Source organism: Anopheles ziemanni, chromosome X, assembly GCF_943734765.1.
Source record: "Anopheles ziemanni chromosome X, idAnoZiCoDA_A2_x.2, whole genome shotgun sequence".
Classification (NCBI taxonomy): Eukaryota; Metazoa; Arthropoda; class Insecta; order Diptera; family Culicidae; genus Anopheles; species Anopheles ziemanni.
In genome coordinates this window covers 9,529,894-9,548,100 of record NC_080707.1, presented here as the reverse complement: position 1 = coordinate 9,548,100, position 18,207 = coordinate 9,529,894, and the positions used below count along the sequence as shown (strand labels likewise).

General features: G+C 40.1%; 1 protein-coding gene across 1 annotated transcript in view; it reads right to left on the bottom strand.

The window, feature by feature from the left end:
• Positions 1 to 18,207, bottom strand: part of LOC131291015 (lachesin) — a 148,286-nt gene that overhangs the window by 118,068 nt on the left and 12,011 nt on the right. The window lies entirely within an intron of this gene.

Below are 18,207 nucleotides of genomic sequence, written 5' to 3'. Positions count from 1 at the left end.
ATAACGATTATTACAGTTTCCAAACACTTTTTTCTCGTCCCATCTTTATGCGGACGCTAGTGAACTGTCACATGGAAAAACCACAGGCACACGAAAAGGGAGGCGAAAAGGCGGTGGAGACGCACGGTCGCATCATTTTATTTTGCCATTACGTCCGAAGCAATGCGGCCCGGCCCCAATTTGTCACACCGCACGCAGTATCGACACACTCCGGAAGTTTGCTTCTCCTTTTTCCATCTTTTAGTCCACTGTATAAGAAAACGTTCACCCAAAAGCTCCTACTCCACCGGTTTGTTCACGGTGGACACCATTGTACCCCTTTACCTTGTGAGTGTGTGCGTGTCTGAGGAGGTTTATTAGACCATGATGTGATGCACCGTCCGCAGCATGGGAGTTTATCCGTTTTTTTAACACACATCCTCCCTTCGCTTTCGAACCAAAATCGACACTTTTTCCATGGACGAAAAGGAAAAGAAAAGGAATAAACAGAGTGTGTTTACATCGGGATTTAAAATTAACCCTTAAATGCGCAATATTGGCATCAAAATAACAAGCTCCAGGCCAGAGATGGCAAACATATGGCCCACGATAACGTTGGATGCAGTCAGTGGCCCCTTTAGAATGTATGGAAAGTTTTAATCCTTGAGTATTGGACGTAATTCTTACTGCTATCTGTTTAAAATGAGTGAAAATGTTGTTTAAATCAAAAAACAAAGCCTCAAAGAGATGTTTATGTAAGCTGGCTTAAGTGGACTCTTTTAAAAAGGGCTTCTAAGTTATAGAGATTGCAACAAATTAGACGCAAACATGTTGGGCAACTTTTTTAACAAATAAATGAAAGCTAAGCCCACGGATAACTATCGATCATTCATTAAAAGTGTGGGGTGCTCAAAACATACCACGGATATTTTCATATAAGAAAGTTATCAGCATCAATAATAATTATCTTATATTATACAAACCCTGACAAACCACAAAGGAAAAAAAATTAAATCAAAAGTACGTGTTTGAATCTCTCCTAGTAAAATAAAAATAAAACAATAGTTTATTTAAAGAAAACATAAATAAATATCTATTTCGTCTTTCTGCAATTCATTTAAGGTATTTTTCAGGATTGAGCGTTTCAAGAAACCTTCTCTTGATTTTTAGATTCAACTCAATTTGGATTGCTTCGATTCCGATACTATTCACTGCTGCACTGAGTATTCACTGTTGAGGCGTAGCAAATCTTTATATATGTAAAGTTTTATAAAATTCTTCTCAAGATAATTTCTATATTCTTTACTGTGCAACCTTTTCTTTCCACTCTTTGGATTCAATTCTATCTGCTGCTGCTCATCACTCCTTTTTATATCCTACACTTTCCTATTTTAATGTTTACTTGATTGCTTTTCGCCCAACTCCCTTGTAATACCATGTTGTACTGGATGTTGCTCGTACTCTGATAGTGCTTATTTCAATTACATATTGCTACTTCAAGGTTTAATATGACTGAATGCAAATTTATAAGAGGATATTATATTTTTTTAAATTGTAAAAGTGTAAATCATGATTGACTGTTCAGTAAAAAAGCACGCTGATAAGAACCTATGTTCATTAATCCAATCAATACTACTTTGGAAGGAAGTGCAACCCGCGAGATCAAAAGAGTTTGACATCACTGCTGTTGGTCGAGGCGAAATAATGAAGAGTTGACTTAAATAATTGCCAAACAGGAATAATGACACTTTATATTGCTAAATTTGACATTTTCCTCAAATTAACTTTAACTGTATATTGACATAAATATTTATGAAAGTAAACATAAGTATTTCAATAGATTAGCTTTATGTGAGAGTTTCTTGCAGAATTTTTGTAATCATGATAATCCAAATTTATTTTGATAATGTATAGCAGAGTTAAATAACGAGATATGTTAAGATACAAGATAATTATAAGCTGTTGTTATCCTGTTTCTTATCCTTGAAGGGTTTTAGGCACCCTTACACAATAAAGAAAAAAAAACCCAAACTTGCATCGGACGATCCCTAAAAGACATGTAGCATCTTCATTCGCTGCCCACCGGCCCTCCCCCTGTTGCTGCACATCCCAGCACCGCTCCGTTTCTTAACAGGCACGGGCGTCACCATCGCTCGCTCTAATTGAATAATCCTGTTTTATCGTCCCGGTGGATGACAATGCAAATGTCGCATAAATATATCATCGCCGCATGCTAAACACAAGCAGGTCGGGCATCTTTTCCCCCAAAAATTTTTGCTCATCAGTCACATCGGCAGTCACCCAGTCAGCTTTCACTTCCGGCGTGCCGTACTTACGGCTGGAGGAAGAAAGCAAAACCAACAAAAGATGGTAGAGAAAAGGAAACGCTACACCGATGGCAAAATGCTGCACCGAGGGGCCAAAATGATCGAATACATTTTTCTTCATAAAATATATGGAACCTCACCGTAGCTCGCAGCAACTCTGCGCACTCCCACCTTCGGTTCTGGGGGGGGGGGGAGATGATTTTCCCGAATGAAATCTGCTCATCCCCAGCTCACCGAACCGCCACAAGGCCAAGAATTCATCATTCTCGCTCTCTCGCTCGTATGCATATTCATGCACATCGAGAAAGGCGATATAGCGTACATTTTAGGATCCCACCATACCGCCCAGGAAAAGGTGGCTGCATTGTGCCCATCATCACCACCGGGACGTAAACGATTCCCGGTCGAGGGAGAGAGTTGGAAGCGGGAAAAAAGGCCAGCGGCTCGGAGGAGGACCCAAAGGACACTTCGTTTTTTTTTTTTTTTTTTGTTGCGAGGTGGTACCAACTACCAACAACAACAGATCGGTTTGCCGGTACGTCCCTTTAGGGCGTACGAGCGAGCGTCCGGGGTGTCCTTGCCAAACCAGGAGCCTAAAAGCTGAAGCCTCGCGCGAAACGAAGGATTCTTTCAGCTCTTTTCTTATTTGGGTTTAGTTCTGAAGCTTAGGAAGGAATTGCAGCTCCGGCAAGAGTGACTTTTTAAACTCGACATTACTAACACCTACAAAGAATTTGTGGATACGAAAAGCTAAGGTGAATTTGAAACATGCAAACACTGGGAGGTACTTACAAGAATCATTTAGCATCTCTTAGAATGAACAACATATCATATAAACAAAACATCGCGTTAAACCTGGAGACTCACCGAATTAATTGACATTACTATTTGACGTTGCCACAGAGAAAGTAAATGAAAAAACTGTGTGTCAAAAATTTCAAATCGAAACAAACGTTCATGGAAACGGCCAGAATAATCAAACATAGACCATAAAAAAGTTATTAGAAGTACCTGATTCTAAATTAATCTCAGTTCAGTTTCTACCATGAAGAACGACTAACATTCCTTGGGAAAGAAACAAGAGAGTAAAGCTTGACCAGCTACGCAAAAGAAATAATATAAATGAACTCAAGAAAATGTTAAATCGAAACAAACGCTCATGAAAACGGCTAGAATAAACAAACATGGACAATAACTTACAGAAAAAAGTTATTAGAAGTACCTGATTCTAAATTCATCTCAGTTCAGTTTTCAACATGAACAACGAAAACAGGAGAAAGGGGAAGAAACAAGAGAGTAAAGCTTGAACAGTTACGCAAAATAAATAGTATAAATGAACTTAAAAAAAATGTAAAATCGAAACAAACGATCATAAAAACGGCCAGAATTACCAAACATGGACAATAACTTACAGAAAAAAGTTATTAGAAGTACCTGATTCTAAATTAATCTCAGTTCAGTTTTCAACATGAACGACGAAAAAAAGAAGAACGGGGAAGAAACAAGAGAGTAAAGCTTGAACAGTTACGCGAAAGAAATAATATAAATGATCGCATAAACGAGCAGAAACACACCTTCAGTCATAAAAGCCTCAAGTGCGCCAAATGTAGCAAATGGCCGCAAAACCATGCTCTGCCGAAGACAGTTGGAATAATTATGAGTGGGCCTTTTAAAGACAACACCCACGAAAAATTTGGTGTGAGAAGTGTGACAGAAAAAGAATTGATTTTCCGGAAAATAATCTCTCGGGAGGATCTACTGAATATTCGCGTTCAGCCCGGCAGGTTGTAGCTTTCCGCTCCGGCCTGAGCTTGCAGGGGAAGGATTCATCTCTGTTGCAGCGCAGAACAAGATGCAGTGAAGCACTCTCTGTAGGACACCCTCCCGCCATGCCCCCCCCCCCCCTCTCCCTCCATGCCACCGAGCGTCAAACTCCTCGTCATGGCGTCCGGAAGAGCCCTGGAAAAATTTCATTAAACGAATTAAATTCCTCCCCGATTCACATGGAACAACGACGAGTGGCAGCTTCGCGAAACGACCGTAACCGATCCACTTCTTATCCCGCCCCTTCAAGGGCCCACACACACACACACACTCTTTCACCGCATCGTTAAAAGCATCCTTGAAAGGACCTCCGCCTCACACTAATAAAGCTGTCGTTGTCCGGAAACTCGTGGCCCATCGTGGCCAGGAAGCAACCAAAACCGGATGCGATTGTAAGGGAGCGTTGGGTGGGTGGGGGAGGGGAGGATCATCAGTACACTTTGATGCCACTCGCCTAGCGCCGGTTGGCGTTGGATTTTTGCCAAATCATTTCATTTAAAAACGGGCAAAATTCTAATTGAATTTAGGTTAACGATCGCTACTCGATTGTGGCGCACCGTGCTTTTCACACTGTTTTTCCCACCCTGGAATGGGGCGGCGAGCCGAAACATGGCTGGGAGGAGACGAATGTGCCCAGACGGGTAATGGATGGGAACTCACCATCTCCGTTGCGGAAGGAACCGTCCGTTGAATTACATTGTTTCTAATATGCTTTTTCTTCGAAACGCTTACATTAAAACTTACGAGACGCCGCGGCGCGCGAGGAATGAAAATGGGAAATGGGTAAAGGAAATTTTCTTCCAGATCGAAAAGAAAAGCTTACGAACATGTGCGAGAGTTTCCCGCATTACGAGGCAAATAACTATGGGGAAGATTGTTTTTCTTAACCGCTCGGACATCCGAAGTATTTAATTCCAATCCCGACGAACGCTTGATTTTATTACCACATGTTACCGTCTTATTAACCCAAACCCAAACGATAAGAGTTGATAAAGGAACAACCGAAAGGAGTATAATCAATAGCAACTAGTACAAATTAATTAACGAATCATGACCACAAACATAACAATCAGTTCAGTAGCAAGGCTTTGCACACTTCTGATTAATAAGTAATTATTTAGTTATGCCAAAACAAGTTATGACACTTGGTAGCTTATATTTAAAAGTTTTTGTTACGTAGATGATAATGGACTAAGTTTCCAGAGGTATTTATGAGAGATCATCCTATTATTTATTCTTTGATAGATTATTCGTTCGTTGAAAAAAAATCGTTTATTTGAAAAATTCAAATTACTCTTTCCATAAGCAAATGGGATATAAATTACTTTAAAAAACTCTAACTTTTATCTTTTATATTTACATCGATTTATAATCTTTATTGTACATCTGTTTTTATCTAAATATTACGAGAATGGACTTAAAAAAAGCAAAACCTAAGCATGCTTCTTTACCGATGCAGAAGTAATACATTGAAACACTCCTGGTTGCTGTTGGAGATTCAATATGTTTTAAATAACCTGACAAGCAATAAAGATATAACAGCAAAGAGTACTCGCAGGGATTAAAACAGAGGAACAGCCCACGTCAAGGGCAAAAATACCCAACCAATAACGTTTGGGATGAAAATGGATGCCCCGAATGTTTCCCCGGAAAGAAAAAAAAAATCCCAACGAAAATCGGGATGCGTTTCCCGCTCGGTGCAACCCATCGCGGGTGGCAGTCATCAGCAAAAATTTCCACCGGAGCCAAACCCACGCAGGTTGCGGAGGGAAGGCAAGTGATGAACATTTATTTTTTCTGTCACATTTTGCATGCACTCAGAAACAATTTTATGCTTGCGTAAGTAGATTTTCCGGCGGGGTTGTCGTGCTTATCATTTTGTGGAGCCGCTTGTTTTCTTTTTCCATTCCCGGCTATGTAATCATACGCTAGGCGCAGGGTTGTTTTTTTTTTTGAAAACCATGCCGAGTAGACCTGCTGATAATGCAACAGATGCAACCCAATCAAATCGATCACTATGCGCCAAAGTTAATGGTTACCAATGATGAGAATGATTGTCCCCACCCACGAGCGGGATGCAACTTTTCATACCGTTTCATTTTCAGTCGACGATGGCACTGCGTTGCAATATATAGAGAAAAGTTGAATGGCTGTTTGAATTTATACTCTGACAATTAAAAACAACCCCCATCCTTCAACGTACACTTCGCTCGGGAGTTTTGAAAACGTAATAGATGAATATAAACTTTGAAAGAACGAACCACATAAGAGCGCAATTCAAATGGAATAATTGATGCAAGGTGTATTGCATACGAAAGCAGAAGTGTTTCTTTTGTTTCACCGTGCGTTACCGGATTTTTGTTCCTTTATTTTCCACATCCATCACGGTGCGAGTTTGTACTAGGAATTTTCATAAAGAAAAATGTTTTCCTTGTTGAAAAAGCAAATGTTTGTCCCCATGAATAGAGCATTCGAATGATAAAACTTTGTTGTGAAGATCCACACAAAGCATTTTGTATCAACCATATCGTCTATCAAAATTCCAATAGATCTTTTTATTATTGGAGTCGAATATATGTACAACACAATAGAGTCCGAATACAACGCTGAAATAGTGCATAAAAGTACAAAAATAATGGCGCCTATTACACATTGTTCAATAAATGTGACTTAATGTAGGGCAAATACGACTACAATTAAGTTTGTGTATTGGATATATCAAGTACTATCCCAAAAAACATCCGCACAATGTTACATTGAGTTTTATTATATAACTTTCATATCAACTTACACTTATCACAAAAAAACATCAACGGAAAAGTTTTCGGTTTCTTCTTCCGATTGAATTCTCTGCCTCTATTGATGCTTTTGATTTTCAATCGCGCCTTCAACAAAATATCTTTTTATTACTTTGTTTATATATATGTACGATTTCGATTTCAAATTTACAGATTTACGACTTGAATCAATTTTGAAAAGAAAATAAAGACCAACATGAACAGTTACGCTTTTCCCAATTAAACACTTTTTGTGCATTTGTTCAAATCGTTTGGCGTAGCTACAGTTTACTTATTTTTTATCTTTGAATGTTATTGAAGAAAAGAATAACTAAGCTAACTTATGTACGTAGGTACACACAATTTATTTGAATATAGCAAAAATATAAACAATATAAAAAGGCTTTGTTACGTGAGAGCAGCGTCAACTGTGATTTTGTTAAATCCGGTGCTCTTGTTGGTAAAATGATCTAGTGTTCTCTACGCAACCGAAGACAGCATTCTTCTCTCGTTTCTTCCCTCTGCGCCCCCAAAAGAACCAGGAAGAAGGATTCCCGCTATTGTCTACAAACTGCCAGGATAGCTTTCTCTCCTGGAAGGATGCCAATGTTCTTTCATCGGTTGTTCGAATATTCTAATGACTGCCCGGTGGCGAAAGGCGACCACATTGTTTTTTATGTTTGTCAATAAACCGGAAACGGTACGACTTCTCGAGGTTTGCGAACACCCTGGAGCATCATATGTAAGCGTGTATGTATATATGTGTGTGTGTGTGGCTGTCTGCAATTCATCCACTATCTTCTTGTGTGCCCTCGGGCGCATTGGCGGGAATAAATAAAAATAGTTTGCCGCTTCAAGGAAACCCCAGCAGATGCTGGACAGCGACGGTGCCCTCCTGCGGACGATCCCTGCAGGTTGCCTCGAAAGCTGCCGTATCTGCGAGGTAATTCGAGGGGTTAGAAACCTAATACGTCGGTCAAACGACACCGGAATGTCAGCAAGTGCCGGCAGTTTGTCACATTTGCAAGATCCTCCATCGTTCGTTGCGACGTTCACATGCCTTCAAGGGACACACACACACATACCTCACAACTCACTATTCAGGCGAAGAGATGCACACAGGGGATGGACAACACCCCAGGTCATAATAGTAAACTTTGATGTAATTCAATGGCTCACTCTCCGTGGCCGATACACTGCCATGAATAACATCGCACACTCGGGGTTTGCCAGCATAAGGCACATCCTTAACGTACCAGAAAGGGGAACGAGAGGTACATAAAGAGCAGGAAAAATAAGACCAGCGTAAGTGCATCTTCGGGCGACGCAATATGGGAAATATCAATCTGCCTCCTGCCTTTGGTTCCTATTTTTCCCGAATCAACGCTCCCCCCTGACAGATTGCGCCTTGTACACTTGCACCAGCTTTCTTTTCGTTCTCTGTGTTATTCGATTTGGTAGATTATTCACTCCATTGGTAACAGAGAACACAGCTTTTTACCTTCCTGGTTTAGAACGAACTCCGTCTGAAAATTAAAAGCATTTACGAGCAAAAGATTGGCTATTGGGACTACGTTAGGAAAACAAAAACAATCTATACCAGTTTCATCTCCCACCTGGAACCACTTCTTTGGTTAATAACCACGAACGAAACATGCAAGCGGCTTTATTTAGTATGTCCATGATTCCCGATCGAAAGTAATACTTATAGAATAGAATGAAATGAAATAAATAGAATTGAATTAAACAACGCGGAGAAAGAGACATGAGCATTAGAAAGATATGGAAAATAAAAGCTATAGGGTATTGAACAAAATAGAGTAAAGAATGAGTTTCATCAATTAAAAAAAGACAAATAAATGACTACAATTACAATATAATATGCAGGAAATCGCAACAGAGATGAGTAGACCAACTCTATCGATCGACCGATTCGTGCAGAAGAACCTGCGTCCAGCATGGAAAGTGGACAAACATTAGGCATGTTTTGGATAAACGTTGTCGATAGAGATTTTAACAACATTAATTTCTTGCCGTCAATTCAAGAAAAAAATGATAAATTTTCACCGATCGATACTCTCTCCTCTCTTTTACTACACCAAATAATAACAAGTCAAGAAATTTGGTTAAATGTGCTTCCAACTCCAAATAATTATTTGTAATTTGAGTTAATTTAATTGAAACATTAACATCCCATTAAATGAAAATCGAAAAGTGTTTGAGTGTTGAGTGTTTTGCTCAATATTGTCATATTATTCCCTGATGAGGATGTTTTCATTTTTGTTTCCTTAATCATATTGTAAAGACTATGAATTCGATTCGTTTTAGTATTCGTTAAGTAACATATTGAGATACTTGATGAATTTCGTTTTGATTTCCTTATTCTATTTTATCACTGTCATATCTTGTACTGTCGTAAGAAAATCTACAAGATAATAATCAAAAGTACAATAAGCTTCACACTCTTTTCTTTGTGAAATATCTTATTGTAGAGTCGTGAAGTTCACATAGGATCTATTAGAAACGCCATTGAACTTATTCCACTCCTTCATTTGGTTTTATGACTTTAAGCCAGCTGAATCAAATTAAAAAGTGCCGGTATGTATTTTACTCGTCCGGAACATTTTGACACATTTTCCCACACTTTTGAACTGGAAACCTAATGGAGACCTGAACGTAGATTAGAAAAATATTTGTCAGTAAAAGTAAATATAAAAGAAATAATGCTCATTATGAAAATGCGTGTAATAAGTTTGTAGAAAGTGAATTTATTGAAATATTTACGTTAATTCCTGTGCCTAAGGAAACAAAATAAAATAAGCCTATTTAGGATATTGGTATTTTGAAAACTAATTAAGAAAGCGATAGTTAAGTATTCTATAAAGTACCTGGATTAGTTTTGTATGTAAACAAAATGGGAATAGTGTAACTAACATTGGCGGTTGATAAAATTACTCTAATCCTACCACAAGAACCGTGCAGAGCGCGATTGAACCAAGAGTATATATTTCTATCAAAAATCAAGCGGCGTAACTGAGGCATCGTGTGTCACACGTAGAAGAAGTGTCTAAGACACTTCGCGTCCCGAATGGGCAAGTTGGCGTGGAACGAGCATGGTAAGGTAAGCCAAAAGCTAGACCAACTACCGGCAGCCACTCGCCAAAGCCGAAGTAATTTATATGACTGACAGTCGAAATCATAAGTTCGCTCGCCGGGCACTTCGGTCGTGATTTTGCAGTTTATGGCCTTCGCTCGGAAAAGCGCAAAACATTGGCGGCGCCCAGCGGCTGCAATGGATCCCCATCGCCTCCCCCCTTCCCGGTCTCCCTCACCGTCATCATCCGAAACCCTCCCCACCACTCGTTGGCCCTTCTCGAACACTCACTGGAGTAGAAACGGCAAAAATCTCGACTCGTCACCAGCTGGCGGATTAAGATATTTCGCCCTGCCTCGGACCCAGTTTTATAACTCGCTTCCCCACATCCTCACACCCTGCTGCCGAGCCCCACCCCATTCGATGCAGGCGGAGGTGTGGACCTTTTCGCGGGCCAGTTTTTCCAGCTCTTGAGTGGCTCGGACCACCTTTTCTATGCGATTCTGTGTATGAGACGAGGAGGGTGAGGGGTGTTTCTTATTCTTCTTTTCTTTTGCGATGGTATCACTCCCACCGGTGTCCATCTGCGTGTTGCAGCAAGGGAAACTGCGCGGCCTCGGCGGAGAGAAAAACCCTTCGGAAGCAGCTGCACCGGGCACCGGCCATGTTGGATATCCATTGCTTCCTCATTCCGTTCACTTTCCGACACTCTCACTTCCCACCTTTTCCACACAAAAGTGTGTGCATGTGTGTGTGTGTGTGTGTGTGCGCGCGGTGCAGCAAAACTTAAGTGAAAAATCTTCATCGCCAGATTTAATGAGTCATTAAAATTTTACCACTCTCGCGCGCGCGAAAGTAATAAATTATGAAAACTTTTGCCACTATCCGGGGCGAAGGGGGAAGAGGGGAGGGTTGATAGGGGCAGTTAGATTGGGATGCCGGATGCAGTAAACGGTTCGGCTCCGGGGTGGATTTCAGTGTGAATGGAACCCTCCCCTGGTAGAGAGAGGGTGAGCGAGAAAGAGTGAGAGATTAAAGCTGCGATGCGAAAAAGTTAGATTCAGGGATTGGGATCCTTGGGCCTGCACTTGATCGCTCCAAGTGTGTGGCGCCGTCTCGGTACGATCCCAACCCATCCGGGGCTCTTCCCACTTCATCCTCCGGACGCGTCGTCAACGGCATCGCTGGGAATGAACAAGCTGTTCCGCGACTTTTCCACCAGGAAACTGTTCACCGATCAAGCGACGGTAGTGTCGATGCCAGTATCGATGTTTTCCTTCGCGGACACCCCACGGGGACAGGTTGGGCTGTGTCCGAGCGTGGGAAAATGTGGACGGAACAATAAGAGCATCTGTAGAGAGGAACAATAAGCCTTCCTGCCCTGTAAGAGTTTGATCACGTCAAGAAGAAGTGAAGTGCCGTCAAGAGTCTCCTCAGCTCGTCCGGCGATATGTTCTTCACAGGCGTTGGTTTCTTTAACTTTGATCTGATAGCCAGTGGTTCTCAAACGACACAATACCGTGCTTGTTTTTATTTCTGTTGAATTCCGAGAGGTAGCCATTCCAATCCATAATTATCTTTTTTTTTCTAGAAATAACTGGCTGTTGTGACAAATTAGAAATAAAATTTGATTGTACTCTTGTTTCGTATACAAATTATGTGAACAAGGAAGCAGAACAAATCAACCAAAAAGCCAGTTTTTACATTTTTGCATAGTTTTTGGTCTAGGAAATTATATTTTCCTATTTTTTTTTAGATTTTAATGTTTAATCGATGGTCAGTTTGCATACGTGTTATTTATGATTGCGATCAGCAACAGTTTGCCAATAATTAAAAATTTGGTTCACTTGCATCGATTAGTATCAAATATAAGAGTAAAGGTATACAAACACATAAGAGCGAGTTTTCGAAGCAAGACACTCGATAACAAATGACACGCAACGAAAGTAGAAACCAAACGTGTAACAAACACCTAAATAGTAAAAATTCCATCCGCTGTAAAACTGTGAAGGGGTTAAATAATCATTGTTCACGTTAAAAGCAAAGTACACATGGTGGTGTTGTCTGTAAAGCTGCTAAAATACTGGGGAAATGAAATAAAATTTCACTGAAATGAAATAAAATTCGACACTTTTGCTGAAAATGACAATCAATAATACGCACAAAGCTTTCACAAAGTGTCAGATTTTATTTCATTACAGAAAAACATAGCATTCGTCTTCTATGCAAACAAAAAAAGTTAATTGGGATTTTCCTTGATAATTGATAAAACTGTAGCAACAATAAATAATGATTAATTTATGCTTTAAGACTAACTTGTGCCTGTTACTAAGACTTTTTGACCGGTTGCCCGAGTACATGTTTGTTTGCACATGTTTGAAGTTCACCTTCTTTTTATTTATTTAAGTTATCTTGTTATCTGGTTCTACTCTTTTACTCCAGTTCTACTCCTTGTTTCAACGTAGGCATAGTGGTTTTGCAACACTGCTTCAAACATTTAAATTTTTCCTCAAATAAAGTATGAACCGTTCAAGCTCGTGAATTCTTTGGACATATGCGAATGCTACAACTTCTTCGCCAGCTTGGTCAACGCTGCAGGATGCAGCAGTGAGCCACACTGGCCAGACAACATGCATGAAAGGCGGGCTCGGGATGTGGTCAGTTTTCCAGAAGCCACCCATCCCCAGCTCACGCGTACTCTCTGCCACCGGAAATGATCACCCGCCGGGATTTGTATGATTTTCCCCCTGCACCCAGCTATACTTCCCTTTTTCCCGCATCGCCCGTTTGCGTCGCAACGCTTCACTTTCACAGCCAGCGTCAACAACCGACGACGCACCCAGTGGAAATACGAAAAGTCAACAGCTGGCATTTCTTGCTGTTTACCTTTTGGCTGATTGCAGGATACGCGTGGAAGAGCAGGAAAGAGGAGTGGGGGGAGGGGGGATAAAAAAATGCCGGGCGAGAACAAGCGACGTAAAAATCCACTCAATCTCACCCGCCTTCCGTCCCCGCCAGTACCCGATCGCATGGATTTTTGCGTTAGAGAAACTCGACGGAGTTGGTGGGCGAGTATTTTTTCGTGAGTTTCGCAATGAGCTTCGGGAATCTCGTTGACAGGCCGGCCCGGCAAGTATTATTTACCCTTGACTTCCTACATTAATGCTATTGACTAACTGCACCGAGCGATTGCCGTCCGACGGCGGTGCAGTAATCGATTTAATGGAATGTCAACAAGCTGACAACGGCTCTCTGAATGACCCTCTCTAGAGTGTCTAGCTTCCGCCGATCATCTGGGCTACCCTGTACGGCGACGGTTGCGTAGACTCGCAGCTTTACGCACGCATTCGGTCGGGCTATGGGCAGAAATAACGATCCGCAACGATGGACGAACTTCAAATTTTTAGTTGACATACAAACACAGAAAAGAGAAGTAAGCAAATTGATAACGCTACGGCAACGAGCGATGAATCGGGCTGGTTGTCTCGGTGCAAAAGCAAGAGAGAATTGAAAGAAAACTAGATAAAATACCGCTCGCTGGCTGCACGGGTGACTATGGAAACTTCGTTAAGGATTAACTCTGGGACTCTCCGAGGGAACACGCGGCGAACGGCCGTAAAAGCAGACACTGCTGTTGTGTAAATTTTGCGTTGAGTGGCTAGAGTAAAGGAGAATGCGGAGCAAAATGTACCTTCCGAGTGAAAAAAAGAGAAAACTGTATTGTGCTGTGAAAAAAACTGTAAAACCCACTTGTTCGAATTAACTGACGGCTTAACACTACAATATATTGCTTTGGAATCTTACCCGAATGAGTTTTAGGGGTCATTTTGACTCCTATTTTTAAAACGCTATAACTTCACTATTTTGAAGATATTTCAATTCCGTAAAATGTTGCTTTTTAGTATATTTGTGGACTATCTTCTATTGTTCTTATTATTTTTTTATGTACCACTTCATTTTTTAGTATGTTGGTTTTTTGGTTGGTTTTTTGGTTGGTTTTTTGGTTGATTTTTTGGTTGGTGTGGACTATTGTTCTTTTCAATTTTTTATGTACCACTTCATTTTTTGGTGTGTTGGTTTTTTTCAGTCGTTTTCGAAATATTAAAATTGAGTTGGTATCTTGAATCTAGTGTTACATAACTTGCACGAAAAAAAGAATCACGACTTTAACAAAAACTTGTAAACTTCCAATAAAATAAAGCTAGATGTTTTTCATTGAACTTTGGTTCATCTTACCACAATCTCCTCTACTTCATTGGTCCAGAAAATATTCGGTGCGAGAAAATGGGTCTCTTTCTTCATCTGCCTCCGCTTTGCTTCTTCGACTTTTATTCGTTGCATTTCTCTCTGGTTGCCAGATACAACCACACACATGCACGCACGCCGTGCTGGTGGAGTTTTTCCTGCCACCATTTCCATGGCAAACGAAAGCTCTCGTGGCATCCCGTGCCACAGCATAGGCGCGCAAAGCGATAAAATGGCAGCTATTTTCCACTGACACGGTTTTGCTAGTTAACTGCGACCGGGGTACGCTCTTTCCTTTTGCTTTTGCGCTTCCTGTTGCTCACTTTTGTACCTTTAAAACGGTTGTGTTTGTGTGTGTGTTTTTATTCTGTTGTTTCCTGGTTTGTTCTGCATTTCCTGGAACAGGGGAAAGATACTGTAAGCTTGTAAGTAGAAAAACACGTTGCCAGAGTTTATTTCTCTTAAGTTTTTTTTCGGCCTTATTTTTCCTTTTTAGTTCGGCTCGGTACTATCCACTTTGCAGCTTCGATTCTTTTAACAGGGAATTAAAACTAAGCTCTTAGTGGTGGTTTTCAACAAAATTATACAATTCAACTAACTGAATAGTATGTAGCACTCATTTCTTCTTAATCCAAATGGGCATCACTTTACGAGGAATTTGCCTACGTCCTTCAATAAAACACTAATCGCCAACAGTTCTGTCGAAATTCTTTTTCAAATGATACATTTTACCTTCAATATCTTACACCAGAGTGAAAATGAGTGTTTTTAACTTACTTTCCAATTATGCGATGTTCTGTTTTGTACTTTTTCAAAACTTTTTGCTGTTCGAGAAAAAAAAACTTTTGTTTTGTCGAACAATTTTTCATAAGCATTTTTTTATCATTAAAGTTTCTTTATTTATGTTTGATTTGCAACCGATCTAATTAAAACATTCCCCGAGCAATTTTATCTCGTAAGCCTGAGGGTCTTAAAAAAGGATAGAGTCAATATTCTCTCCATTGCATTGTATATCAAAAGTCGAAACGTCTGCACTACACACAATTGTTCCTTTAGATTGTATTCGACACAAAACCCGTAGGCCACACAAACCAAGCCAACCCAGTAACAAAGTTAACAGAGCCTCGTAACAATGCAACAAAAATGGGTTTGTGCGCAAAAAGCTTTCGCAGTACCGGAACGAACAGTTTCCCTTTGTGTTCCCCGATATGCGAAACCTTACTGGTAGCTGCGTGCTGACACTGTGACTCGCCGAAAAATGCCACTTATTTCCCAACCCAACCCAACCCAGGCGTTCGACAAGCCCGAGAGCCAACCCTAAGCTTTCAAATCAAAACGTTCGCGTGGCGTGGCAGGAGACAGATGAACCTGCCTGCGGATGAGAACACGTGGGCTCGTGTTCCATATAATTCGCCTCGAGCGAACGTCCCGAAGCCGCGCAAAGAAAGCTCCTGCTCCCAATGCGTGCGGCCAAACATAAATCATAGCACCTTTTGGCGCGGGCTGGGGTCTCGGGTGGAATTAATATTGATATGTGAATAAATCAAAGCATCCGGAGCCTGATGGCTGGCGGGATGGCACTGAGTTCGGTCCATTTTCGCTGCACAGTGGACCAAATGGTGGCGTTTTTCAATTGACACAACCTTACTATTTTTCTCTTCAAACGATAAAAACGAAGTTTCCATATACAATGATTTTCGAAACCATTGTTTTATTCATGAGTAATTTTTTAGGTAAGTCATTTGTTCATTTTTTTGTGGATTGTTTGCTTTCTTATCAGGTTTCAATAGACAACAGAGAACTTCTAGAAAATTACTGTCAGTAGCAAATGAGTTTTCTCTCGTTTATTATTTTTCCAGAGCGCCAACATCAATTTCCATTATCAACAGCATTTTATAGTCTAAATTTGGTCATTTTTGTACCTATAAAAATGGAACCCTAATGATGTTTTTATGGGTTGATTGCTTTTTTTTATCAGATTTCAACAGACTTTTAACATACTTTTAGAAAACATCTATCAGTGGAAAATGAGTTTCCAACATCAATTTGCATTACCAACAGCGTTTTCTAGTCTTAATTTGTTCATTTTGTACCCATAAAAATGAATACCTATTGATATTTTTATGGATTGTTTGCTTTTCATGTTCAGGTTTCAACAAACTTATAGAAAATTACTGTCAGTGGGAAATGAGTTTTCTCTCTGTTATTATTTTTCAAGAGCGTTCGATAATCAACAGTATTATTTAGTCTTAAAACTATTTAAAGTACTTCATACGCATGGATAATATATGATTTATTGCCTTACTCAGCATTCTTTAATGTAACTGAATGGTTTTAAATTTTTAATTTCGAAGGAATATTTGACGATAAAATAAAACTCTTTTAAAAAACAATTAAAAATTCTGGTTTCAAAACGAATCAAATACCACCTCAATCAACCCACCGTACGTTTGGCCAAAGGGGATTGTTTTTTTTTTTCTTCTGTCCACCAAACAACCACCAAAAGGTCATACGTGCCCTTTACGCGATCCGCGATCCTCTTCCCCCACCGCTACATACACACACACACACACACACCCGTTTCATATATAAAATGGTTGCTGGGAAGAGATGGGAATGGTAGGATTTGCCTGTTGCGAAGCGAGTAATTACGATGATAATAATAGGAACGCTATTTTCTTTTTTGTTTGCGCCTTTCTTTTCCCTTCCTTGTCTGCACTCCCACACTCTGCGTGTATGTGTCTGTGTTATTGTACGTGTAAGTGCGTGAGTGGTATGATGGTTTTCCTCAACTCACGTTGTATAATGCTATTACAAAATGATGAATGGCTTTGTAATTCCTGCGGTTCGCGGGCGTGCGATTCTATTCTTTCGATTCCATTTTATGGTAAACGGTTCCTCTTCGTGCTTCTTTTCCACCGACGTCGCGCGAGGGAACTACATTACTGTGCTCTCCGGTAACCAACCGACCGTAACCTCCCAGGGTTCCACGTTTTTTTCCCCTGACTCATGGCTCAATCAATCGTGCCTGGCGAATCGACTTTTCTGTCTCCGAGATGTCGTAATGAAGATTTTCCCTCCGAACTCACCAAGCGCCGATACCAATCGGCTCATTTTGGCCAGTTTTCTCTTAAAGAAAAGACATACTTCCGAACGTCTTCACTGCGTCTAAGCACCAAGGTTACCAAGATTTAAAATGGCCTTCGAATTCAACACTCGTTGCCAGCAGTTTTTCTTCCACTTTTTAAACGTAATTGAATCAGGTTAAATGATTCGCTCTCCGCCCTTTTCCACGACCCCGTTCTATTGCTGCTTGCTAAGCTTATTAGGGATCCGCTGTGCTTGATTATGCGCGCAATAAATCACCGGTGTTCCTTTATAACTAATTTTCCCAACGAGCTCTCCAGTAGGTCAAATGCTTGCCGCTTGTTTTGCGAAATCTTTCAAACAAATAAAAACAACCTTATTTGAATCACATACGCACGTACATATCCTTATACTTACAGGTTATTTTTAATCTTTTGTTAGCTTATTTGGCTACTCTCAATAGCAAATTTTTCAATAATAAAAATGCTTGTTTTGATATTCGCGTTCATCATTACACGTTATTTTAATTTAAATTTGAGATTACTTTCGACCAAGCGTTTGAATAAGAATCTGGTTTGGTTATTAAACTAAAAATGAATAAAAACATTCAAAATCACAGTTTAATACACAAAAATAAATTTAAAAAACAAAAATAAAGAAACATTCATGACAGTCTTTAGATTCATATATACGAAACGACAAATAAAACGCCCTCTGTGTAAAACGAACATTCAGTGAAGTAAAACACTATAGTGCACATAAAATAAACATACAAAGTAAGCTTACTATAATGTTTTTATTTTATTTGAATAACTGATAGATTGGGCTGCATCAGCCTTTTATGAGTACGATATGGAATTGTTAAACAAAAGAA